This window comes from Canis lupus, chromosome 26, assembly GCF_011100685.1.
Source record: "Canis lupus familiaris isolate Mischka breed German Shepherd chromosome 26, alternate assembly UU_Cfam_GSD_1.0, whole genome shotgun sequence".
NCBI classification, from domain to species: Eukaryota; Metazoa; Chordata; class Mammalia; order Carnivora; family Canidae; genus Canis; species Canis lupus.
Window position 1 is genome coordinate 29,463,294 of NC_049247.1, and position 23,174 is coordinate 29,486,467.

Here is a 23,174-nt window from a genome sequence, read left to right on the forward strand (position 1 = left end):
CACACCTGACAACCAGGGTGCCAGGGGAGGGGCACCTGCACCGTCGGCGGGAGGACTTTCCTTTGTCAACTGAAAAGGCAAACAGGCTCTGGAGAGGGGGCACACACCAGGTCAGAAGGCAGCAAAGAATGATAGAGACGCACATGAATGAATGGGGACGTATTGTGGTCTCAACACAGAGCCAAGGCGGCCTACACACTTGGAAAGTGAGGCTCCCCGTTCACATCACGTCCATCCCCCACCTCCCCCCGGCTGGCTGCACACATGAAGGCTCTGAACAGAGGTTACCTGGGCCAGAGAACCTGCAGCCCCATTTCACTATGCGAAGCACTTTACACATTTTGGGATACATTTTCAAGGCTAGCCAGCCTGTCTGTCTGTCAAGGCCACGCAGGGGACAGGGGCCCTTGGGCTTCACATGACAGGGCTGAGGAGCCAGGTCCCTCACCCTCACTCTCACCCCGGTAAAAGCAAGCAGCATGCAGCCGCCAGCCCAACCCGCACCATCACTGTGGCCGCCCCCAGGGGCGGAGCTGGAGAGCCTGCGCTGCTCTTTTCGCATGATGCGTAATGTTCTCCCAGCGGCTGCCAGCAGAGGAGGTAAACACACATGGGAACACAGTGTCGCTGTGCTGTTCGGGGGCCTTGGCTGAGAAAGCCCTGACGTCTGTAAATATTCTGAGCAGCCAGCCCACTGCAACACCCCACCCTCCTCCCAGCTCAAGATTGAGGATTCTACAATCTATGTTTTGTCATTTTGGCTAAGTGGCATTTCACCATGACAAATTTTCTACGGGGTACTCTCTTCTGAGAGCTCCATGATGTTTTGGGAGCACTAATTCAACTCCACACCAAGTGTCGCTGTCCCTCACAAATGAGGGGCAGAAGGAGCATTACATCAAGCTCTGGACACAGGGCCACCCCTCTACCTCAGCCTTTCCTGGCTTCCCCACAAGCCAGGGGCCAGCCCAGCCTCACAGTGGCCCCCGCTGCCTTTGTGCTCAATAAAGGACGATGGAGTACTCCCACCAAGATGTACCCTGAGTGTCAGTAGCCACCAAGAGATGGTGGACAGCCTTTTTTTTTTTTTACTTTTAAGTGTGCATGTATCATTTTTGCAAATCTAAAAAAGAAAGTTAAGGGGGGGAACTACACTGATAACCTGGGAAGACTGCTTCCTGGGGTGACCTGGGGTGACCTTGTTTCCGCAGAGGCCATCACCCAACCCTATGGTCTGGACCAACAAATGCCAGATTCTGCGGTGATGCCCTCACTCACTGACGTGTTGTCAAAGGATGGACCCAGTCCCTGAACATCTGGAGCAACAATGACAAGTGTGGAACCACTTCTAAAAGCCCTCCAGTCTCCCTGCCATGGGCCATTTACCTCCAGACATGCTCTGGAGGCACCTCGTTTCCCCACAGAAGTCCTCAGAAGTAACAAGCACACATCTTCTGTGGGCAGGCAGCAGAGGTGCCTACAGAGAGCTCACCCTCTGATGCAGAAGCAGGCACGGGAATGAGACCCCAAGATACCACACAGAGTTACATCCACGGTGAAATGGAATCCAAAAGCCCACAAAAAGAGGTCACAAAAGAAGCATGAGGCCATAACAACAGTTTAGGGGCTGAGGGGCCAAAACAGAATTGACAGCCCGTTTCCTTCATTCAGGAAAGGCTGCGGTCACTACATACCAGCGCAGGCAGTGGCAGCAGCCCAGTCTGAGTGGCCGGAAGCCTGTGCACATGCCAGTAACACGAAGCCGCAGGACTGAGGCTAGTGGTCAAAGGCCGGCTAAGGTGGAGGCACCAAGGCAGCCCACCCACCACACGGGAGCACTAGGATCCTGGAGACAGGGGACAGAACCGCTGCTGTGTCCTCCTGCCTCCGCCCCATCAGACAGGTCACCCCAGGATCCTGAGACAGTGGCCCAGGTGGAACAGAGGCACTGGGACCTGGCCCTGGCTCTGAGTGACCTTGGGAACACCACCTGCCCCTCAGCTGGAGTGTTCTTAGCTGTGGACAGCATCTGACCAATGAACGTTTGCCCAAAAAGGTTCCCCAGAGGTTTAACAAGCAAGTTCGAGAAAGCATTTCCAAAGTGCTACCAGCTGCAGGTATCCCTTATAGCTGCCATGGCGTCACCACTGCCTCATGGAAGAGAGCTCTGAGCCCAAACAGCAGTCAGCAGGTCGGGAACAGGACGCCAGGCCAGGCCTGGGCCCAGCATGTGATACCCCTGCTGGAGGAAAAGGCTCGGGGACTGGTCCAAGGGCAGGAGGCTCACTCTAGGGAGGCCGTGAAGCACCTGCCACGCTGGGGTCGGGGAGGGGTCCCCTGCCCAGTCCCCCTTCGATGCCCTGACCAACGGAGCCACCCCAGAAAAGGCGTGAGCCAGCACTTGCCTACTCAGACCTCGGCGGTCAGCCGGCGGCCCGGACACCGGCCCCGGGGAGGCGGCACCGTGACTCAGGGCTTCAGAACCGTCTGAGGCCGTAGCCCACCCACCCCGCAGCGACCGCGCAGCTCCCAGCCCCGCCAGGCTGCCTCCCCAGCGAGGCCCGCCCGGCCTGCCCGTGGCCCCGCTTCCCATCCTGGCGGGGTCACTGGACACGCCTTCCAGGAACCCATGGGGCTGCGTCGGGGGCCGTGTGGGGTCTCTCGTCGGATTTCCACTCCACGCCTCGGGAAAGGGAACCAGGCAGGGCGGGAGGTGCGGTCCTGCCCCTCCCCTCCCCGCCCGCGCCCCCGGACCCCGCGCCCCCGGTCCCGGGCCGGCCCTCCCGGGAGGGAGTCCGCCGGCCCGGCCGCCGACCGCACACTCACCGCCTCCGCCGCCGCCGACTTCCGGGTGCCGCGCCCGCGCGCCCCCGCCGCCGCCCAGGCCCCGCCCCCGCCCCCGCCCAGGCCCCGCCTCCGCCCCTTGAGCGCTCGCCATTGGACTGCGCCGCCAGGGGCGGGGCCGCACGCCGCGACCCCAAGCGCCGTTGGCTGCGCGCGCTGTCGCTCGGGGGCTGCAGCCCTCCCGGCGCCCCGCCCCCGGGGCTGCGCCAAGCCTCGGGCTGCGCGGGCGTCTGGGGGTCTCGTGACCCCCGCGGCTTTCCCAGCTCCCCAGCCCTGAGGACGCCTGCGCGAGGTCGCTGCCCCTTGCGGCCGCCCCAAGGGCATGGCTTCGCGGACCCGTTAGGGCGGCAGCCTGAACTCCGGGGGCGGTAGGTCACCAAACCACCTGGCGGTCTTCGCTGAGAGCGATAGGGGGATGCCCACTTCCGGACCCGCCCCTCAGACCGGGTCCTGGGCCACACCCTGTACTGGCTCCAGACCTGGCCATCCCTACCTTTTCTTTAAGGCCCCCAGTTGGGTTTTGCCTCTGCCATTCTGGCCTTTGCACCGCCTCCACCCCAGCCCCGCAATTCCTAGCGCACACAGGAAAGACCCTGGACCGGGCACTCCAGACCCACCCAGCCACTCTGGCCTTTGCACCGCCACTCCACCACCACTTCCACCACCACCCACCCTACCCCGGAATCCTGGCACACTCAGGAAAGACCCTGGACCAGGCACTCCAGACCCACTCAGCCACTCTAGCCTTTGCACCGCCACTCCACCACCACTTCCACCACCACCCACCCTACCCCGGAATCCTGGCACACTCAGGAAAGACCCTGGACCAGGCACTCCAGACCCACCCAGCCACTCTGGCCTTTGAGCTCACTTAGAGGCTGTTCTGCAGGTCCAGGCCCTAGGATGAAGAATTGGACCACCCTCAGCTGTAATGAGTGAGCAAGAGGGCAGGAAGGGGCACTGACTGGGGCCCTCCCAACAGGAGAGAGGCATTCACTGCGCTCCCTGCCTTCAAAGACCTCTAGGCTGTGTCTGGGGCCTGAATGCAGGGAGAGTGGAGAGTCAGGGGACAAGGGCCCAGGGCCTACTCCCAAGTGGGCGCTCAGCAAACTATGACAAGGATGACAGTTATGCTAAGAATAGTAACAGTGTGCTAAGCACTCTAAACCCAGGGTCCCTGTCCACAGCTATTATTCCCCCCCATTTTACATATACAAAGGCTGAAGTTCAGAGCAGCCATGTCATTTTTTAAAAAAGATGGCAAATGGCAGTGGCTGGATTAGCTCCACAGTCCTGTGTGAAGCCCTCCTGTCCTGTTCCTGACTCAGAGCACTGATGTCCTGTGGAAGACTGGGGTTTAGAGAGGGAAGGGGCCTGACTGGTGATAGAAAAAGGCAAGTATTGAATCCAAACCTGCCTGATGCACCCAAATGCCCATTCCACCCTACTCTCTTGCCATCTTTTCTGTGCTCCTCCTGGAACCCAACAGAAGCCCTTTACAGACATGGACACCGAAGACTCCAGATGTCCAAGGATTCATGGCCAGCAAGTGGTCAACCTAGCCTGATGCATGGTCCTCCCTCCCCATATGCAGCAGCAGAATCCTCCTGAGCTGGTACCAGTGATTTCCCTCTGAGCAGCCAGACTTTGCAATCCACCCAAGAGGCAATAAAGTTAGATAAGCAAGACTTGGGGCCGAGGCTGTGTGACCTCACCCTGGGGCACAAGGCAGCAGTTGCAGAGTACTCTGCCCCCAAACCACTGGGCCACACGCCTCAGGGGAGGTGCTTTCCTGTTATCAACAAAGAGAGATGAGCTCATGCATGGGTTGGACAGAGGTTCAAATCCTGGTCTGCCACGAAAGCACATAGCTCTGGGCCAGCCCCCTTCCAGCTACACTCTTCCCATCTAGATGGAGCCATGTCAGGTACTCACTCTGATCTGTCTCCACTGACTCCAGTTGACAACATTCAGTGCTAGGGAGCAGATAAGATAGGATAAGATGGGTTTGGGCGGGAAGCTGAACTCTCGGGTATTAGGGATGCAAAGAGTTCACACATCCTTAGTTGGGGAGCTCACTACCTTATAGTCACCCTTTTTGGTCTCTAAGCATTTGCCACTGTTGAGAAGTTCTTCTTGACCTCCATCTGAAACCTTTTTCCCCCTATAGCTTTGCTCACATGTCCCCAGGATGTCCCCACAGAGCTAGGTGGAGGTGGGGGGAGAGGGAGGAGCCTAGGGTACTGGTCCCTGTGCCAGTGGTCACATGGTAGGGACTCTCCATCCTGTTTTTTGACTGTTTCTGACCCCTGCCTGCAGCCTGGGTTATGGTAGGCCTGCTGCCTGAGAATGGCCTTGAGTTCCTTGGAACCCACACTGTCCATCCTACTCCTCTGTATATAGCTGGTGACCCAGCTTGGGGGACGGAATCCTGCCTGGAGCGGGAGGCGGGGAGGCAGCCCCCACCTAGGACAATTTTGGAGCATGATTCTCCCTTTTGCTCTCTCACCAGAGCTCTGTCCAGCCCCTCCTGCCACCATCAGCAAGTGTGTGGGGAAGGGTTGATGCTGAATCACAAGCTCACTATGAGAATAGCGCTCCAGGAGGACCAGGGCCCAATGCCCCTGGAGAAATCCGTAGGGACAGTTTGACTAATGGAAGGAAGAAAATCCCTCCAGCCCACACAGCAGCTGGCTCAGAATGTCACCAATGGTGCAGCTCCATAAGACAAGAGCTAACTTGCTCACAGAGACTCCTGTGTTCCAGGGAAGGACACCTGCACTCCATCTTCCCAGAGATACAAGCAACATCGCTATGCCAGAGTGTCAGATGGCTCTCACCTCCAGTGCCCAACTTCAATTGACCAGCAGTGGCTGACTGGTTCTAAAAGGGTAGGATGGATTTGCTACGTGTGCTAGGTACCACAGGGGGAACCCAATGGTGGTACCAGTGGTGAGTTCTGGCCCTACATCACTTCACTTTCTTTGTTAAGAGGAAGCAACTTATGGGTGAACACTCTGGCTCCCTGATGTGGGTGGATAAGACATGAATGTCTGGTCTCCCCATTAATGCTGTCATGGGTCTGTGACTCCCTGGGTAGACATGGGGAATATGATGGGCTGAGAATCTGGTCATCTCCAGGTGCAACCAGGACAGGAAAGGCTTAGAACTAAGCCAGAGTCCCTGGCCAAGGGGCCATCATCTCATGAACCCCCTGAAATAAGCTCCAACATGCAGCACCCCTATTGGTACCCCACCACACACACCACAAAGTTAAGTGGAGCTGGCCAAGGATTATGGTTCCATTTGTGGTCATATATGTGTGCTTCGTTTCCCTCCAAGGACCAGGTGTCGGCTCTCCACCTGGCAGAGAAATGCGACTTGTGCTAAATTCCATTCAGGTGGTTGCGCCCCCTACAGTGTTTCTCCAAGACCAGAGGTAGGGTGGAGGAAACGGGACACCAGGAAGGAGGCTGGTGACAAACACACAAACTCCTCCCTCCACCCCTCCCGGACCCTGAGCTGCGGTGATTTGATAGAGGAGGGGAGGGCAGCCCTGCAGGGTGGGCCGAGCCGAGGGGTCCGTGGATTCAGGCCGGTGGAGGAGGACAACCTCTGGTTCGCCGAAAGGACCTTCCTGCCCCGAGAAACACGGCTCCCCATCCAGGCTCGCGGAGCCCAGGTCGGGCCGCGCCCCTGCTGCGAGAACCCCCCAGGCCCGGGGGTGACGGGCTAGGCTTGCACCCGAGTGACCTAAAGCAAGTGAGAACCTTTCTGAGCTTCGATTTCCCATCTGTAGAATGGGAAGGTAGCACAACTCTCCCTCGCAGAGTGTGCGAAGAACACAATTAGATCCGGACAGGAGGGCGCGGCGCGCCCGGTGAACAGCAGGCGCGGGAGAAGGATCCCTGCGAACTAGGGGCGGTGATGGAGGCAGCGAGGCCAGAGTCCTGGGAAGGGGCGCGGGGCTCGCCAATCCCCGCTCGGTGCCGGGGGGCCCGGGCAGGTCCTCGAACGCCGCCGAGAGGGGGGCGGCCCCGAGCCCGGCCGCCGCCGCAGCGGTCCCGGCAGGTGCCGGGGCCTCGGCCACTCCACGGAGGGGCCGGCGGTCGGCCGGGACGGACACCCCGGGGGCCCAATGGGAAGCCGGCGTCTCCCAGCGCCCGCCCAATCGGCGCCGGTTGCCGGGCCGCCCTGGGTCTCCCGACCAATGGGAAAATTCGCGTTCGGCTGGGGCGGGGCGGAGGGTCGCGTCGCCGGCCAGACCCGCTTTGCGCACGGGCCGCGCGAGGGGCGGGGAGGGCTGGCCCGGGGCTGCACGCTGGGCCCGGGAGGGGTCCGCCCCCGCACCCGCCCGAGTTGAGGCCCCGCGGAGCGCTGACCCCGCCGCGCCCCGGGGACGCCGCGCCCGGCGCGCCCAGAGACCCGGGGACGCCCGTCTGGGGGCGGGGGCCACGCTGCGGGGCCGCCCACGCCGCGCTCCAGGTAGGCTCGGGCCGGGGGCGGGGTCCGGAGGTCGGGGCCGGGATGGGGCCGGGGTGGGGGCCGGGGGTCGAGGCGGGCTCCTGAGCGGAGAACCGAGGTACGAGCCGGGCCCCGCCCCACCTCGCCCCTCGCGCCGCGGTGCGCGAGACCCGGGGCCGCGGGGGCGGGGCCCTTTGTGCGCGGTCTCGGGGCCCCGGCGGGGCGGGCCGGGGCGCCCCGCACAGCGCGCCCCCGCCGAGCCGCGGCCGGAGCCCGCCGCCCGCAGCCCCGCTCGGCCTGCGCGGCGCTGGGCGCCTTGCCCCGGGGCTTGGGGGCCGGAAACTTTCCAGGGGCCCGAGGGCCGGCGGGGCCGGGGAAGTTTCCCGGGGCGGCGCGCCCCTGGAGCCCGCTGGGGCTCGGGAGCCAAGGGGATGTCCCCGCTCCCGCCGCTCCCGCCGCCCAGAGGACGAGGGAGAGGATGCCGCCTGGTGGCCCTGCCTGGTGCCCGCACCGGGGATCCCCCCGCTCCCGCCGCCCGAGTCCCCTCGGTGGAACACCGGGCCCGGCAGAGGCGGATGCCCCCAGTCGGCGCGGTACCCAGCCCGGTTTGCTGAGGTGTGGCCTGGGGCGGGCAGCCTGACATCCCGAGCCTTCCCCGTGTAATCTTTAATTAAATGTTGGGTACTTGAAACGTACTCATTTCTGCGTAACGTATCCCTGAAAACGGAGCTCCGGGACTCTGGCTCCGCTTTCCCGTTAGACCCAGGCCTGTTTAGAAACAGGGAAGAGAAAAGAATCATGCCAACAGGGTTTCATCCTTTGGGCTAGGCTCTCAGTGTAACCTCGGGTGCTTGCCCCTCTCTCACACCCCTTCCCACTGTCCCCTGCAGGGCACACACCAAGTCAGGATCTGTAAACCCAGGGGATTGGCAGATGAGCGGCTTAGGGCATGTCAGGGCACTCCCCCGCCCCGCCCCCCTCTCGTGAGGACCTGTCGGGGGGGAGGGGGGTACTGAGAGCCTCGATCCCCTCCCTCTGCCTCCCCTTGAGATGCAGACCCCCCAGCAGCAGTCTGCTGGTCCCAAGCAGGTCCTGCCTGTCCTGTGTTCAGTGTATCTCTGGACTTGAAATGGTGCTGCACACAGGAGACAGAGCCTTCTCCACAGCATACTGGGCTCATGGCCAGTTGTTCTTTTTAATTAAATGTTGGGTACTTAACCAAGTAGTAGGTGGCCCAGGTCTTGGGTCCCGCCGCAGCATGTGGGGCTGTGAATCCACAATTCATGCTTTCTTCCAGCCTTGCCCTGTCCCACCCACAGTGCCATGTCTGTTCCCTGCTCCCTAAAGTCTGTGATCCACCGGCACCCAGCACAGGGCTGGGCACAGAGCACTCACTGTGCTGGGGATTCTAGTCCTGGCCTAGGCAGGAGGGTCACAGCCAAGTCAGCCTTGGCCCTGCTCTTCACAGTCTTTTCCATGTAGACAGAAGAACCTGCAGTCCACAGGTAAACTGGGCCGGCTCTAAGTCCTACTAAATTAGCATCCCCATGCCACAGTGGGGTTGCACGGTGGCCCCTCAGATCTCTTCCCAGGCTCAGGGGTCTCTGCATCTCAGAGGCTTGGTGAAGGCAGGGCATCTCTGTTGGTGCTGCGTAAGGATTCAGGGCAGATTTACCACACCCTCTTCGCCCAAGGGACAGGCCTGAGAGTCGTGAATAGAGGAGCCCCTAGCCAGTCCCTAGTATCTGCCCTGTGATCTGATCTCAGCGGTGGGAGGGAGGTGAGGGCAAGCTTGACCTCAGGACAAGCCCTGGGGGCTGCCAGGAGGGCCACAGGGGGTTTGGGAACCTCTGAATGGCAGCTCAAGTTTTGCTGCCAGCTTCCATCAAGATTGTGATAAAGTCTTGGTCTGCTCAGCAGGAGACCCAGGACTAGGGAATAATCAGAAGGAATACGAGGTCAGGAATCCCTTATCGGGCCTTCCCGGCCAGGACAGCTGCACAACGTGGTTTATTTGATAGGTCAGGAAGATGAGCCCAGAGTGCATGGACACCCATTTCAGCCGCATCTGTCCCTCCTCCTTCCCCCCACCGCTGGTCAGGCATAGGCCCTTCCCCCTGCCCTGGGGGATCCCGAGGAGCCAGCAGCCTCCAGGAAAGCAGCGGGTGCGGCCACCAGAGGGCACCCAGGACCGCCAAGGCTGGCAAGCCTGACCCCGCCCAGCCACCTTCAGTGCTGGGACCCTTCGGGAGGGACCTGGTGGGGCCTGCTTCAGACTGCTTGTCCAGGGTATGCAGCTGGCAAGGGGCAGGGATCCCTGGGGCAAGGCCTCTCAGTAACCCCAAGAGCCCCTCACTGCCTTTGGTGCAGGCAAGGGGAGACCAGGGACTGAATGGCAGGGTGACTGCCCACAGGCTTGGGCAAGGACAGTGAGAAACAGGCCCTGAGCGAGGCCTCCTTCAGGCCTTCACCCCAGGGGCCTCCTCAGCTTCCATAGGCTGACCCTGCCCCCACCCAGGGGTCCAGGCAAGGACTCTGAGCCGCTTGCAGCTTCTTTTCACTGCATCTGTGAAAGAAGGTGTGACAGAAGCAGGTGCCTTTTCATGTTGTACCCAGAGTGGCCAGTGGCCTGGAAGAGCACGTCCAGATCTGTTATGGTGGAGGAGAACATGGAGCTGGAGTGCAGAACAGGCTCCTAGGCAGACTTGCCTGCCCCCCCTCCCCGCCCCCACCACCTAGCCTCCTCATCGTCTGCCCAGCCCACCTAGCCCGGGGCCCATCCCTCCTTTGGACTCTGCTCATGGAGCTGCCTTGTGCCATGGATGCATGACAGGTCCGTTTGCAGGACTGGCTCTGTGTGGCAACCCCTGTGGCCTGGGTTCCTGCCCCTATCTGAGATGCAGCAGGCCTTCCCAAGATTGGGGGCAGACTGGAAGATTGCCGGGCGCCCCAGTGTGGGGAGGCCGGTGGTAGGGGTAGGCCCCGGCTAGTATAGCCAGGGGGAGTTGTCCCCACTTCTCAGGACACTCCTCATTTGGGAATGGAGCCCAATAAGAGGCAGGTTTCATGACTCCCTTTGCCCCAGAGCTCCTGGGTCGGGGGTCCTTGGTCAAGTAAGTGACCCCAGACCCCACATATCAATCCTAAGGGAATGCTAAGTAGGGATTCCTAAGACAGGTACCTCCTGCATTCTCAGCACAAAGCCTGTCATTCGTTCTCTCTTCATATCCACACCTGTTCACTCCCTCAGGGCTCCTGTCAGACTCTGCCTTGCCCTCACCTATACAATGTCCTGTGACAAGGGTGCCCTGGAGACCCATGCCTCTCAGAGCCGCCACCACCCTGCATCCCCCAGTGCCTCCCACTTCCCCTACCCTCCTCCTCCAGGAAACCTTTGGTGGCTCTCCCCACTGGTGTCTGCTACTGGCTCTCCTCCATGTTTATGGAGCTCTTATCCTGACCAGAGCCCCACAAGGAGGGAACGTGTTCTTGTGGCCAAATATCCCCAGTTGAGGTGGGGACGCTGGGAACAGAAAGACATAAGTTCAAATCCTGGACCAAGTTTCCCCATCAGAAAAATGGGGTATTGGGTCAATCCAAGGCACCTAGCAAGAGTGACATGAGGGTGTACAGCCAGCACCTTGTGAGGCTTTGCTCGAGGCCAGCCCTGAGGGGGAGCTTGGCAGTTATCAGGACTGATAAGAAAGGCATGTGGCTATCTATGGGGCAAAACCTATGTGAACATTTAAGCCAAAAACAGAAGCAGACCAGAAACGTCACACTCCAAGCAGAGCTGCTTCCTGAACCTCAGACTTCAGGGTAGGAAACGCAGCCCCTATGCTGTGGGTGGGGTGGGGACCGTGGGTGGGCAGGCTCTCTCCCAGACTGCCCTCCCAGGCACACACGAGGGTGAGTGTGCACAAACCCATACACATGAACACACACACCTACCTGGCTCGGGCCACTGTTCTTTCTTGCCTCTGACCCCACGCATCCTGATCCGTGATCCCACCATGACTCAGAGCCCCTCCTTGTGATGAAGGAGCTGCTGTGAGATGGGGACACCTATCCGCAGGGACCCCAAATAGGCCATGTCCACAAAGGAAGATTAGATAGAGGACCAATCTGGGAAACACAGTAGAGCCTAAGGGAGACAGCTTCTGTCATCCTGACCCACCAAAGCTGGCTTTCTGTTTGCAGCCGAGACTCCCTCCTCTTGTTGCCACCCTGGCTTTGTTTTTTGTTTTTTTAAAGATTTTATTTATTTATTCATGAGAGACGCAGAGAGAGAAGCAGAGACACAGACAGAGGGAGAAGCAGGCTTGTCGCAGGGAGCCCGACGTGAGACTCGATCCTGGGACCCGGGATCATGCCCTGAGCCAAAGGCAGATGCTCAACCTGCTGAGTCACCCAGGCGTCCCTGGTTTTGGGTTTTAAAGATTGTAGTTTTCAGTCATCTCTACACACAACTCTGCTCAAACTTAAAAGTCTGAGATCAAGAGTTGCATGCTCTACCAACTGAGCCAGGCAAGTGCCCACCACCCTATTGTTCATTTTTATTTTATTAAGATTTTATTTGTATATTCAAGAGAGATACACACAGAGAGGGGCAGAGACACAGGCAGAGAGAGAAGCAGGCTCCATGCAGGGAGCCCGAAGTGGGACTCGGTCCCGGGACACCAGGATCACGCCCTGGGCCGAAGGCAGGCGCTCAACCACTGAGCCACCCAGGCTTCCCCATATTGTTCGTTTTTATAACACAGACACTCTCTGGCATGGTCCCCAGGCCTAGATACAGTGACAGGGGATGTGTCCCCTGGGGCATGGGCTAGGCCATAAGCCCACAGGGGCTGTAGTCCTGCCTGTGAGGCACATCTAGACATCTCTCTGGCCCCTTGGTGCCAGGGTCTGGGAGCAAGGCTCTTGTCTCACAGGGACACAGGTTCTGGGCTGGCCCCAAGGAGCATCAGGAGAGGCAGGTGGCCTGTTGCACAGAAGTTCTCCTTGCTGTACGTTGATCACGATGAAGCACACCCAACTTTCTGGAATGGGGAAGACACTATGACCAGACTCCAGCTAAGCAATCGCAGTTTTGCAGGCTAGTCAACAGTATTAGAAACATTTATGAGGGATGGTGGTAGTCTGACATAAACCGCAGACACCACAGTCCCAGTCGAGCAGAGATAAGAGAATGTGCATGAATATGTGGGTATACATGTCAGGAGTGCCACAGGATGACCTCGGAGTCAGGGGTGACACTGCCTCACCAGGGGTCTGGCCTCGTCCAGAAGGGACTTAGCTTGACAAATTGATCTCACAAGGTCTCCTCTGGTTTCCCTGCAGGAGCTGGAGCTGGCAGGATGGGCGTTGGGACATGCTGATCTCTCCTCGAGACAGGTGAGTGACCTGGGCTCGGCCTGGGAATATCCCCCTCTTCACATAGGACGGAAGAGAGTCCAGGTGGGCTTGGCAGGTGTGACGGACGGAGGAATGGCCCAGGGTGGTGTATGCTTCTGGTCAGCCTCCCGCTGAGTGGGCACAGCCCCCGGGCTGGACAGGGCTGGGGGTGGGGCCTCACCACTAACCCTGCTTGGATTCACCAATGACCTGGGTATGGACAGCAGCCACCAGGTTGATGTCTGGCTTGAGGGATGAGCCTGCAGTGAGGCTGACACCAGGACATTGACTGGATATGATCTTCACCTGCCTTAACTTGGATGCTTGGCATGGCAATGTCTGGTATCAGCCTCGGCCACCCAGCTTGGTTCTCAGCTCAGGAGACAGGAGCTACCAGCTGGGAACAGACAGTCCTGGGTGTTACCTGTGTTTGTGGGTTTATCTGGTAGCCACTCCTCCAGCAAGAGTAAGGCTTGATGCCTGGGAGGTATGGCAAGATTGGGAAGCTGTGTGGTCCCTGTGTCCCCCAGGTCCCTCTGGAGTGGAAGGGGTGGAATACGCCCTGCTGGCACCCTGGCCTGTCAGCGTTTTCTATGGTGGCTGCATTTACGGAGTGGTGATGGCTGATGAGAATGTCTTTGGCTGTTCTTGTTCATGCGGTCTGGGTACCCAGGCCCCAGCCCAGCCATCTGCTCCTGCCCCTCTGGGTGCTATCTCCACAAGAGGCTTGGCTAACCCAGGATTCTCAGTGACACTGAATATCCAGCGTGGACGGCCTGGCCCAGCCAGTGCTATGCTCTGTGGTGAGAAGACAGTGGCCACCAGCCTGGGAGTGCCCAGGCTTCCAGACACCTCGGTATCCTGTGCCAAGGGCTATAGGACAGGGAGGGATGGGACCTGACTCCTTCTTCCCTATTGCACATAACTCTGGGTTTGGGAAGCTGCCAGCTGGGCTGGTGGTAGCTGGGCGTCTGCTGCCACCTGGAGGTGTGCTACCTGGCCACTCCAGGTCAGGCCAGGCAGCTCAGTGGCAGGCTTCTGGGCCACCTGGGGGCCTCTGCATTGGGATGAAGAGGCTCAGGCTGCATCTAGGGCTCAGAAAGTGGCCTTGCTTGTGGTATAGGTGACATGGTTCCTGGGGGTGACGTTGGCAGGGTGCTGGCCCTGACCCCGCATAAGTCCTGGTAGGCCACCAGGCCTCAGCTTGGCCAACCAGCCAGACATAGAGTGATAGCTCTGGTCACAGGGTCTCCCTTAGCCTGCCTGCTGCACTACCCTGTCTCCCAGCATGGCTTGGTTGTTTCCTGTCCTTGTTTATCTCTCTCTGCCTCCTCCTCTTGGTTTTTTCCCAGTTTTTCTCTCGTCTTCTCTGTGTGTCTCTCTGCCTTTTCCTCTCTCTTGTTTCTGTTCCTCTCCTTCTTGAGTGTGGTGGTGGATTATTCTCGTCTGCCACAGTGATTGACCATTCACGTCTGCCATGGGCCCCCGAAGAGTAGTGGCGAGTAGTGGCGGCTGGCATTCATGCCATCGCTGCTCTGGGCTGGGCCCATTTCACAGACTGGGAAGCAGAGCAGGCCCTGGCTGGGGCTCCCTGCTCTGTGGGCCCTGAGGTATAGCCCTGATCACATGAAGGTATGGGGCTGGGCAGGCTTGGGGACTAAGTTGGGATAGGGGTGATGACCGGCACCTTTGTATCTCCCATACTCTCCTTTGGGCACTCGTTACTCAGCCGCTGAGCTCCATGTCAGACACTGAGTATTGTGACCCTATCGCCCTGGGGAAGCCCCTGGCCTGGCAAAGAAGGCAGCAACAGAGAAAGTGGCCCACTGTGGAGCTGCAAACTGGTGATGAGAATTTCAGGGCTCCCCTTCCAGGGCTATGGTTGCCCCTCATTGCAGCCGTGCCAGCACTGATGCCACCTCCCAAAACCCACACCCTCCCAGCCTGGCCTTGCCCCTTGGCCACCTTGTCATTGGCTCCGCACAGCTGCACTGAGCTGGCTGCGTGGCTGTGACTGCCGGCCCCGTGTTGGGTTGGGGGGGGAGCGGAGATTGATGTCTTTCTCAGTCATTGATCAGAGTCTTTGTTTTATTTTTTATTTTTTTAAATTTTTATTTATTTATGATAGTCACACAGAGAGAGAGAGAGAGAGAGAGAGAGAGAGAGAGAGGCAGAGACACAGGCAGAGGGAGAAGCAGGCTCCATGCACCGGGAGCCCGACGTGGGATTCGATCCCGGGTCTCCAGGATCGCGCCCTGGGCCAAAGGCAGGCGCCAAACCGCTGCGCCACCCAGGGATCCCAGAGTCTTTGTTTTAAAATATGAATTCTTGGGATCCCTGGGTGGCGCAGCGGTTTGGCGCCTGCCTTTGGCCCAGGGCGCGATCCTGGAGACCCGGGATCGAATCCCACGTCGGGCTCCCGGTGCATGGAGCCTGCTTCTCCCTCTGCCTGTGTCTCTGCCTCATTCTGTCTCTGTGACTATCACAAATAAAAAAAATTAAAAAAAAAAAAAAAAAGAACTAAAATATGAATTCTTGGGCACACTGGGTGGCCCAGCAGTTTAGCGCCGCCTTCTGCCCAGGGCGTGATCCTGGAGACCCGGGATCGACCCAAATCGGGCTCCCTGCATGGAGCCTGCTTCTCCCTCTGCCTGTGTCTCTGCCTCTCTCTCTCTATCTCTGTGTCTCAGGAATAAATAAAATCTTTTTTTTTTTAATTTTTTTTTATTTATTTATGATAGTCACACAGAGAGAGAGAGAGAGGCAGAGACACAGGCAGAGGGAGAAGCAGGCTCCATGCACTGGGAGCCCGAAGTGGGATTCGATCCCGGGTCTCCAGGATCGCGCCCTGGGCCAAAGGCAGGCGCCAAACCGCTGCGCCACCCAGGGATCCCTGGAATAAATAAAATCTTAAAAAAAAAAAAAAAGTACGAATTCTTCCCTCATCTGCAAGTTCTTTTTCAATCTTTCGATTTTTGTTTATGACAATTTTTTCACATTCAGAAATTTTTCATACTTTGTGGTGAAATCCATTGAATGTTTTCCTTATTTCGTTATTCTGCTGTCCTTCCTGAGCATCTAGTCAGGTAAAGGCGCCCCTGTCTTTTTTTGAGTTATTTCCAACATAGTATTTTATGCTCAAGATTTCATCAATCTAGAATTTATTTTGGCATGAATGTAAGTTGAGGATTTGTTTTTCACTTGTACTTGAACCATTTATTTTAAAAGATATTATTCATTCATGAGAGATTGTGAGCAGGGTGATGAGGGTGGGAGGGCAGAGGGAGAAGCAGACTCCCCACTGAGCAGGGAGCCCCCACGCAGAGCTCAATCCCAGGACTGAGGATCATGACCTGAGCTGAAGGCAGACACTTAATTGCCTGGACCACCCAGAACCATTTTTTTAAAAAGATTTATTTATTTATTTATCCATGAGAGACATAGAGAAAGAGGCAGAGACATAGGCAGAGGGAGAAGCAGGCTCCCTGTGGGGAGTCCCATGCAGGACTGTGGGGATCCCTGTGGGGATCCCAGAACCCTGGGATCACAACCTGAGCTGAAGGCAGAGTTCAACCATTGAGCCACCCACGCGTCCCCCACCCAGAACCATTTAAATATCTATGAACCATTTCTTGACTAACATTTTTCTGTCACCAGAAATTGGAAACATTGTGGAACATGTCCTTGGGTTTGTGGTGCCCATGGCAAGTGCCCAACCCTTAGCCAGTGCCCATGGCTTGATTTAAAAGATCAGGTTGGAGCCTCCCCTTGATCAGTCTTTGTTCTCAAAGTCATGGTTATTCTACGCGTTTACCCTACATGTGCTTGTTGGAACCTGTCGGGTCGTGCTCCCTGGGATTTCTGTGGGACTCACCTGAGGCTTGCAGTCTTTGGAGCCAGTGGGCCCTCCCTGTGTGTGCCTGTGGCATATCCTATGCGGTCTCCCGATGTCGTGGGGCTCTCACAGGAGGGCCTGTCCCCACTCTGAGCACCTTTATTTATTGAAAAGAGGTCCCTGCGCTGCTAGGGTCCTTGCTGCTGCCGCTGCAGAGCCTGGTGCAGGATGGCTGTTCTCTCTCTCCTGTGCAACTGTCAGCCAGACATCCAGGCCTTTGTGATCAGACTCATGGGTCATTTCCAGGTGGGCAGGTCCCCTGGGGAGCCCCAAGCCCTTTCCCACTTCTCAGGTGGGGCAGGAGGAAGAACATTCTATGTGGCAGGACTTGGGTTCAGACCCTGGCTCTGCTCACGCTGTAGGCCTTGTGAAGGGCTCGGCGCAGGTGGTGCTCTGCTGCAGTTAGGGCAGGAGTGCCGCACCAGCTCCCGGCTGTGCCATCACACCTTCAGGATCATCCACAGCTGGTGGTGTGGCTGGCGCACCCGTAGCCTACATCCCCCAGGCCGCCAGGTGAGATGGTACTGCGCTAGCATACCCAGGCTCCCCTGGGCAGTCTCGTGGTAGCATTTAGCCCAGCCCTGCATTTACCTGGCCCCCCAGCCCCCAGCTTATCTCACCCACAGGAAGGCTGCCCACTCTCAGGTGGGGAGATGGAAATACCCCACCCCCATGGCACATCTTGCCAGGTTGACTTTGCAGCTGATGAGTTTGGTATTTAGAATATGCCTTTAGTTAAACTTTTTCTTTTCAAAATATTTTCACTCTCCATGAAATCCTAATTAGGCCATTCATTCGTCTGAATGTACTTGCTGCTCTTGCATTTTGCAAGATAATGAGGCTGCGGGGCGGCTGCCATCCCCAGGCTCCCAGGGCCTTCACTTTCTGCCCTGGAGGGAGATGCTGGCCCCACCATGGGCCATCCCTGCCTGTAAGATCAGGGCCATGGTGCCAGGGGGGGTGAGGGTGGGGCACCAAGTATACAGATGGGGAAAGTAGATGAAGGGGTCTCCGCCCCACCAAGGCCCACCCTTCACCTCCTGTCACCCCAGACCCAAGATCAAGCCCAAGGGAGGGACCTCCTAGATCCTGCTGACCCAGGCTCCCCTGGGTGTGCCTGAGGGGCTGACAGCAAGGGAGAGGCCACCAGACCTGTAGATGCCAAATAACCGGGACACCAAAATTCCGTTTTGCTTTTTAAAGATTTTATTTGTTTATTTGAGAGAAGGAGGGAGAGAGAGAGAGAATGCGCTAGCCCCCACGTGCAAGCATGGGGCAGGGTAGAGGGAGAGAGAGAATCTCAAGCACACCCCTGGCTTCCAGAGATCCTGACCTGAGCTGAAATCAAGAGTTAGATGCTTAAATGACTGAGCCACTCAGAGGCCACTCCACCACCCTCGTTTTGCTCTTTTTAAATAATTATAAATGTGTGTTGTTTATAGAAAATGTAGAACATACAGAAAAGAAGGAAAATGAAATCATACCTATCATGGCCCTGTAGCCCGGCACCTCTGTCCTCCCTCAGGTTCCTGGGAGATGGTTTCCATGTGTACGTGTTTAAGTGGGCTGGGGGCTTGTGATCCCCACCTCGCACCTCACCAGCATCTCCCATGTAGGTGTAGGGATGCTTGACCAACGCAGAAGGGTACCTGTGGTGGGGCGTGCTGGCCCCGCCTCTCCTAGGGCCTCTGTACTTCCCCAGGCACACCCATATCTGGCCCCCTCTGGCCCTGGGGCCTGTGTGCACCTCAGCTAAGAGCTTGGAAGCACATCACATCATGGACTCAGGCTGTTTGCAGTCATCAGGGCCACTGCAGTAAATAAATTTTGCCCAGAGCTGTTATTCTACATTTAAACAACTTGGGCTTGACCTTGAGTTTCAGGCATAACTGGTATGTACGTGCGTGCATGTGCACATATACATGCGCATTTATGCTGGGGACAGAGCCTTGGTGGGAGTCATCAGATGCCTGCAAGGCCTGAGAGTGGCCTGAGGGTGGGCCCCATGACAGCCCTTCTCCCAAGAGGTAGTAGCTAAGGTAGCTATGCTCACTGTCTTCAGACAGCCCACCCAGGGACCTGCAAGGGAGACAGACCCCCTGGGAAGGCAGACAGTCCAGGAAGGAATATCTCATGCGAGGACCACACCTCGCCTCCTATCCCCTCAACTGTGACATGGGAACCCGGGTGTCCCAGCAAATATTTGTAAAGGGACTCCACTTCTGGTCCTGTGCTGAGGGATGCGGGTGATCGGGAGGCTAGGCTGGTCCTCAGCTCTGTGGGCATTGCACACAGTGGGTGCTAGGGCCTTCTCTAGCCCCGTCGCCTCTGCTCCCACCATCCTTTTCACACATACTTCCTCAGCACCGAGGCTGGTGCCCATGGGGTTTGGAGGCCTGGCCGTGCCAGCACTCCCCCAGAGGATTACCTCCAAGGTGAGTCACTGGGTTCCTTGGAGAGGGCGCATGGATGTTTCTGTAGTAAGAATGAAAGCTTCAGTGATGAGTCTCCTCTGCACACTTGGAAGCCTAGGGCTCAAGGCACCTTAGCACCCTCATTCCTGTCCAGATGACCACAATGGGGGAAGGGCTCTCGGGCTCTGAGGGTGTCATCTGTGCCCCTTGGAGTATACCATGGCCTACCCAGTCTGCCCACCTTGGCTTAGGGTGGGGTCCACCCCACCCTGATGGGGTGAGAGGGAAACAAGGGTGGGGAGGGGAGGAAGGGCAAGGATGTAGGAATATAGGAGACAGGGTAGGCAGGGATACAAAGGGAGGTGGGGGTGCAAGGAGGCAGAGGTACAGGGGAAAGTGGGACTTTAGGGAAGGGAGAAGGAAGTGTACAGGGTAGTGTGGGGCACAGGGGAATTGAAGGTCCCAGAGAGATATGGGAGCATAGAGTAGAGAAGCAGACATGCAGAGGAGGGTGTTAGGGCAGGTGTACAGGGGGAGGCAGGGACACTGGATCAGGAGGGAGGCCTGCAGTGGTTGAAGGGCCTGGGTTCAGGCCCTGGGACAGTATGTTCTAAGTACCCTCACCAGATGTTGGGCCTTCTGTGGAGTACTGGAGCTGGAAGGGGGCTTTCCTGAACACATTGTAGGAGGGCAGGGGTGGGTCCTGGGATCCCTGACTGCCCCCTGTCCCCCATCAATGGGCACAGACTGACAGCCTTACCTGTCACCTCCTGCCCAAGGTGAGTGGCAGGCCTATTGCCACCCAGGGCCCCAGAGGGTATAGGGCCATGGCTAGGACCACAGCTGGGGCAGAGACGTTGGTGGGACCAAAGCCATCTTCTCTCTTGGGCTTCCCAGCATGAAGGTGGGGAATTATGATGGGAAACTGAGGCTCAGCAAGCAGAGCTGAGCCCTGCCCCAGACAACTGCATCTTCCCTTCCCAGTTTTCTTGGTAACAGTTCTCTGGCCTTTGTAGGGAGCTATTGGTTATGATGAGATTATTTCGGTATTTGTATTTGAAGAAATAACCCAGATGTTTCTTTGCCAAACCTTTGAAACAGGGGCATTGGTTAATTTTTAATTAAGCCTTTATGCTAGTGAAGGTTTGTCTTTACAGGGCCAGGACATCCAGAGAGGTAGTGTTGCTGGGGGTAGGGGTGGGCGTGGGTGATGCCTCAGGGGAGGACACCATCTGTGACTATGACACAGGGAGCAGCCTTATACCCTGTGGGAACCCTGGGCGCAGCACATAGGCTACCTTGTCTGCCTGCTCCTGGTGACTCTGTCCCCCTGCCCTGACTCCACTGCTCAGAGCATCCCCCACAATTGATGGGCAGGAGGAGTGATCCTCAGACAAGACCCCAGGTCTGAGAAGAATGGCCTTGGGCAGGGGGAAGGGACTGGGTGGGAGTTGAGGAATGTTTGCTGTCGCCTTCCCTGAAGCTGATGGGGGGCTCTTCAGCCAGGCAGGGAAAGCTCTTGAGCTGGGCCTGGTTCTCCTGCTCACTCCTTTAGCAAATATTTTATCTGGTTTCTCCCACCATGAGATCCCCCACTGCCTTCAGGATACAAGCCATCCCTGGTCCCTGTGACACCAGCAGCCCCGCTCCTTGCTGCATCCACCTTCAGACTCAGCAGGCTCTGCCTGGGTGAGGGTCTCTGTGGACCCATTCCCAGCATCATTCTAGATACAGAGATGCCCGCAGCAAGGCAGCATTCTCCTGAGTCTTCAGGAGTCTGAGGCAGTCCTTCTCCTGACATTTCTCCAGTTTTTTGCAAAAATTGGCCTCACTGTAGAACTCATGCTTGAATTCCTCAGTGCAGCCCAGCATGGGAGCCATAGTACTCTGTTGGTCTGGATACTGTTTGCCAGCTGTTCATCCTTGCTTCCTTTTTGCAATGGAAATGGTTTGAATACCTGCCACCTGCCAGATGCTGTGCTGCCTGCCACTCAGCTCTGGTCTGGAATCTAGCAGGGGCCAAGGTGTTCGCTTTCCTCACCTGCCCCCACATTTGGTGCCATTTGTGGCAGCAAGGGAGGGTTTAGATGTGTTGCGTCATTTTGTCCATGCAGGGGCCTAAGAGCTGTTGACTGAACTTCACAGTGTGATCTTGGGCTCACAGGTTAATTTTCTACAACTTCTTTAAGTCCTGTTCTCTCTGAACGTATCTATGAAAAGTTTCTATTTCTGGCATGTGAAAGGTAGTCAGAAATGCATTGGTCATTTCAATGGGAATCCTGGTTTGGAGACTTAGATACCTATGTGCTAACCATTTTAGGTTTGTCCTAGTTTATTCATATTCATTATTTTTTTAAAAAAAGGTATTCTGGAATCATTTATGTTGTTGATTCTCTCTTTTATAAATTGTCTGGGGATTACTCATGGGAGAGCTTTAGAAATAGGCAGAGAGAGGGGATCCCTGGGTAGCTCAGTGGTTTAGCCCCTGCCTTTGGCCCAGGATGTGGTCCTGGAGTCCCGGGATTGAGTCCCACATCGGGCTCCCTGCGTGGGGCCTGCTTCTCCCTCTGCCTGTGTCTCTGCCTCTCTCTCTCTGTGTCTCTCATGAATAAGTAAATAAAATCTTAAAAAAAAAAAAAAAAAAAGAAATAAGCAGAGAGAAAACGGAGCTTGTTGCAAGGATGTTTTAGTGTTTTTCATTTAGCTCTGGTTCACTTGTATTCATAGTCATTCTTTATTAATAATGAAAGTATTTAAAGCTATGAATTTGCCTCTGAGTATAGTTTTGTCTATTTTCCCCCAGCTTTATTGAGGTATAATTGACAATAATATTGTGTGAGTTTAGCGTGATGATTTAGTACATAAACATTGCAGAGTGTTTACCACAGTAAGATTGGTTAACACATCCTTCATCTCCTATAAATTGCCATTCTTTTGTTGTTATGGTGAGAACATTAAACATAGCAACTTTTTTCAGAGCAACTTCTAAATATTCAATACAGTATTAATTATAGTCACCATGCTGTACATTAGATCCCTGGAACTTATCCATCTTTTTTTTTAATATTTATTTATTTATTTATTATAGACATAGAGAGAGAGAGAGAGAGAGAGAGAGGCAGAGACACAGGCAGAGGGAGAAGCAGGCTCCATGCTGGGAGCCCGATGCGGGACTCGATCCCAGGACTCCAGGATCACACCCTGGGCCAAAGGCAGGCGCTAAACCCCTGAGCCATCCCCCAACTTATCCATCTTATAACTAAAAGTTTATCCCCTTTGACCACCATCTTCCCGTTTCCTCTACCCTTTGGCCCCTGGCAACCACCATTCTACAACCCATACATTTTTAACAAATATTTTATTTATTTATTTGACAGAGAGAGCACAAGCAAGGAGAGCGGCAGATAAAGAGGGAGAGGGAGGAGCAGGGAGCCCGAAGTGGGGCATGATCCCAGGGTCTTGGGATCATGACCTGAGCTGAAGGCAGACCTCCAACAGACTGAGCCACACAGGCGCCCCCAACCCACCCATTTTTATGTATAATGTTTGAATGTATTTTTCACTGTTTCTAAATAGTCAACTCCATATGCTTAACTTTTTATTTTTTGCCTATTTATTTAAAAGAATGTTTTGCATATTCTAAGAGCAAAAAGATGACTCTTTTTAAGTTTTTATTTTTATTTGGTAAAATACACATAAAACTTACCATTGTAACCATTCTTAAACGTATGGTTCAGTATCATTAGGTATATTCACACTGTTGTGCAGCCAATCTCCAGAACTTTTTCATCTTGCAAAATGGACACTCTGTATCCGTTAATGGACATTAATGAACCTATTACCCCCTCTCCCTAGCCCCTGAAGCCACCATTTTACTTTGTCTTTCTGTGAATTTGATCATTTTAGATGACTCATAAAAGTGGAATAATCCAGTATTTGTCTTTTTATGACTGAATTATTTCACTTAGCATGATGTTCTCAGGATTCATCATGTTGTAGCATGTGTCAAAGTCTTCTTCCTTCTAAAGGTGGGGTAATAAATATTCCATTGATAATAATATTCCATGATCCAAAAGTGTATTACCACATTTTGTTTATCCATTTATCTATCAATAGGTACCTGAGTTGCTTCACCTTTTGCTATTGTGAATAATGCTATT

At 56.0% G+C, this 23,174-nt stretch overlaps 2 protein-coding genes across 7 annotated transcripts in view; one reads left to right on the top strand and one right to left on the bottom strand.

The window, feature by feature from the left end:
• The window catches only part of TANGO2 (transport and golgi organization 2 homolog), a 38,367-nt gene extending 35,486 nt beyond the window's left edge, over positions 1-2,881 (bottom strand). The window contains exon 1 of one of the 2 annotated variants that reach the window (XM_038575878.1): positions 2,827-2,881. The gene's annotated coding sequence lies outside the window, so the exon portion shown is untranslated. Of the gene's footprint in view, positions 1-2,405; positions 2,527-2,826 lie in introns of those variants that run through there. The other variant, XM_038575876.1, reaches the window with a different exon arrangement.
• Positions 2,882-3,070: 189 nt separating this feature from the next.
• Positions 3,071-23,174, top strand: part of ARVCF (ARVCF delta catenin family member) — a 54,936-nt gene continuing 34,832 nt past the window's right edge. For 2 of the 5 annotated variants that reach the window (XM_038575880.1, XM_038575879.1), the window contains exon 1: positions 12,652-12,705. The gene's annotated coding sequence lies outside the window, so the exon portion shown is untranslated. Of the gene's footprint in view, positions 3,213-5,456; positions 5,736-7,239; positions 7,330-12,651; positions 12,706-23,174 lie in introns of those variants that run through there. The other 3 variants (XM_038575881.1, XM_038575883.1, XM_038575882.1) reach the window with 3 other exon arrangements.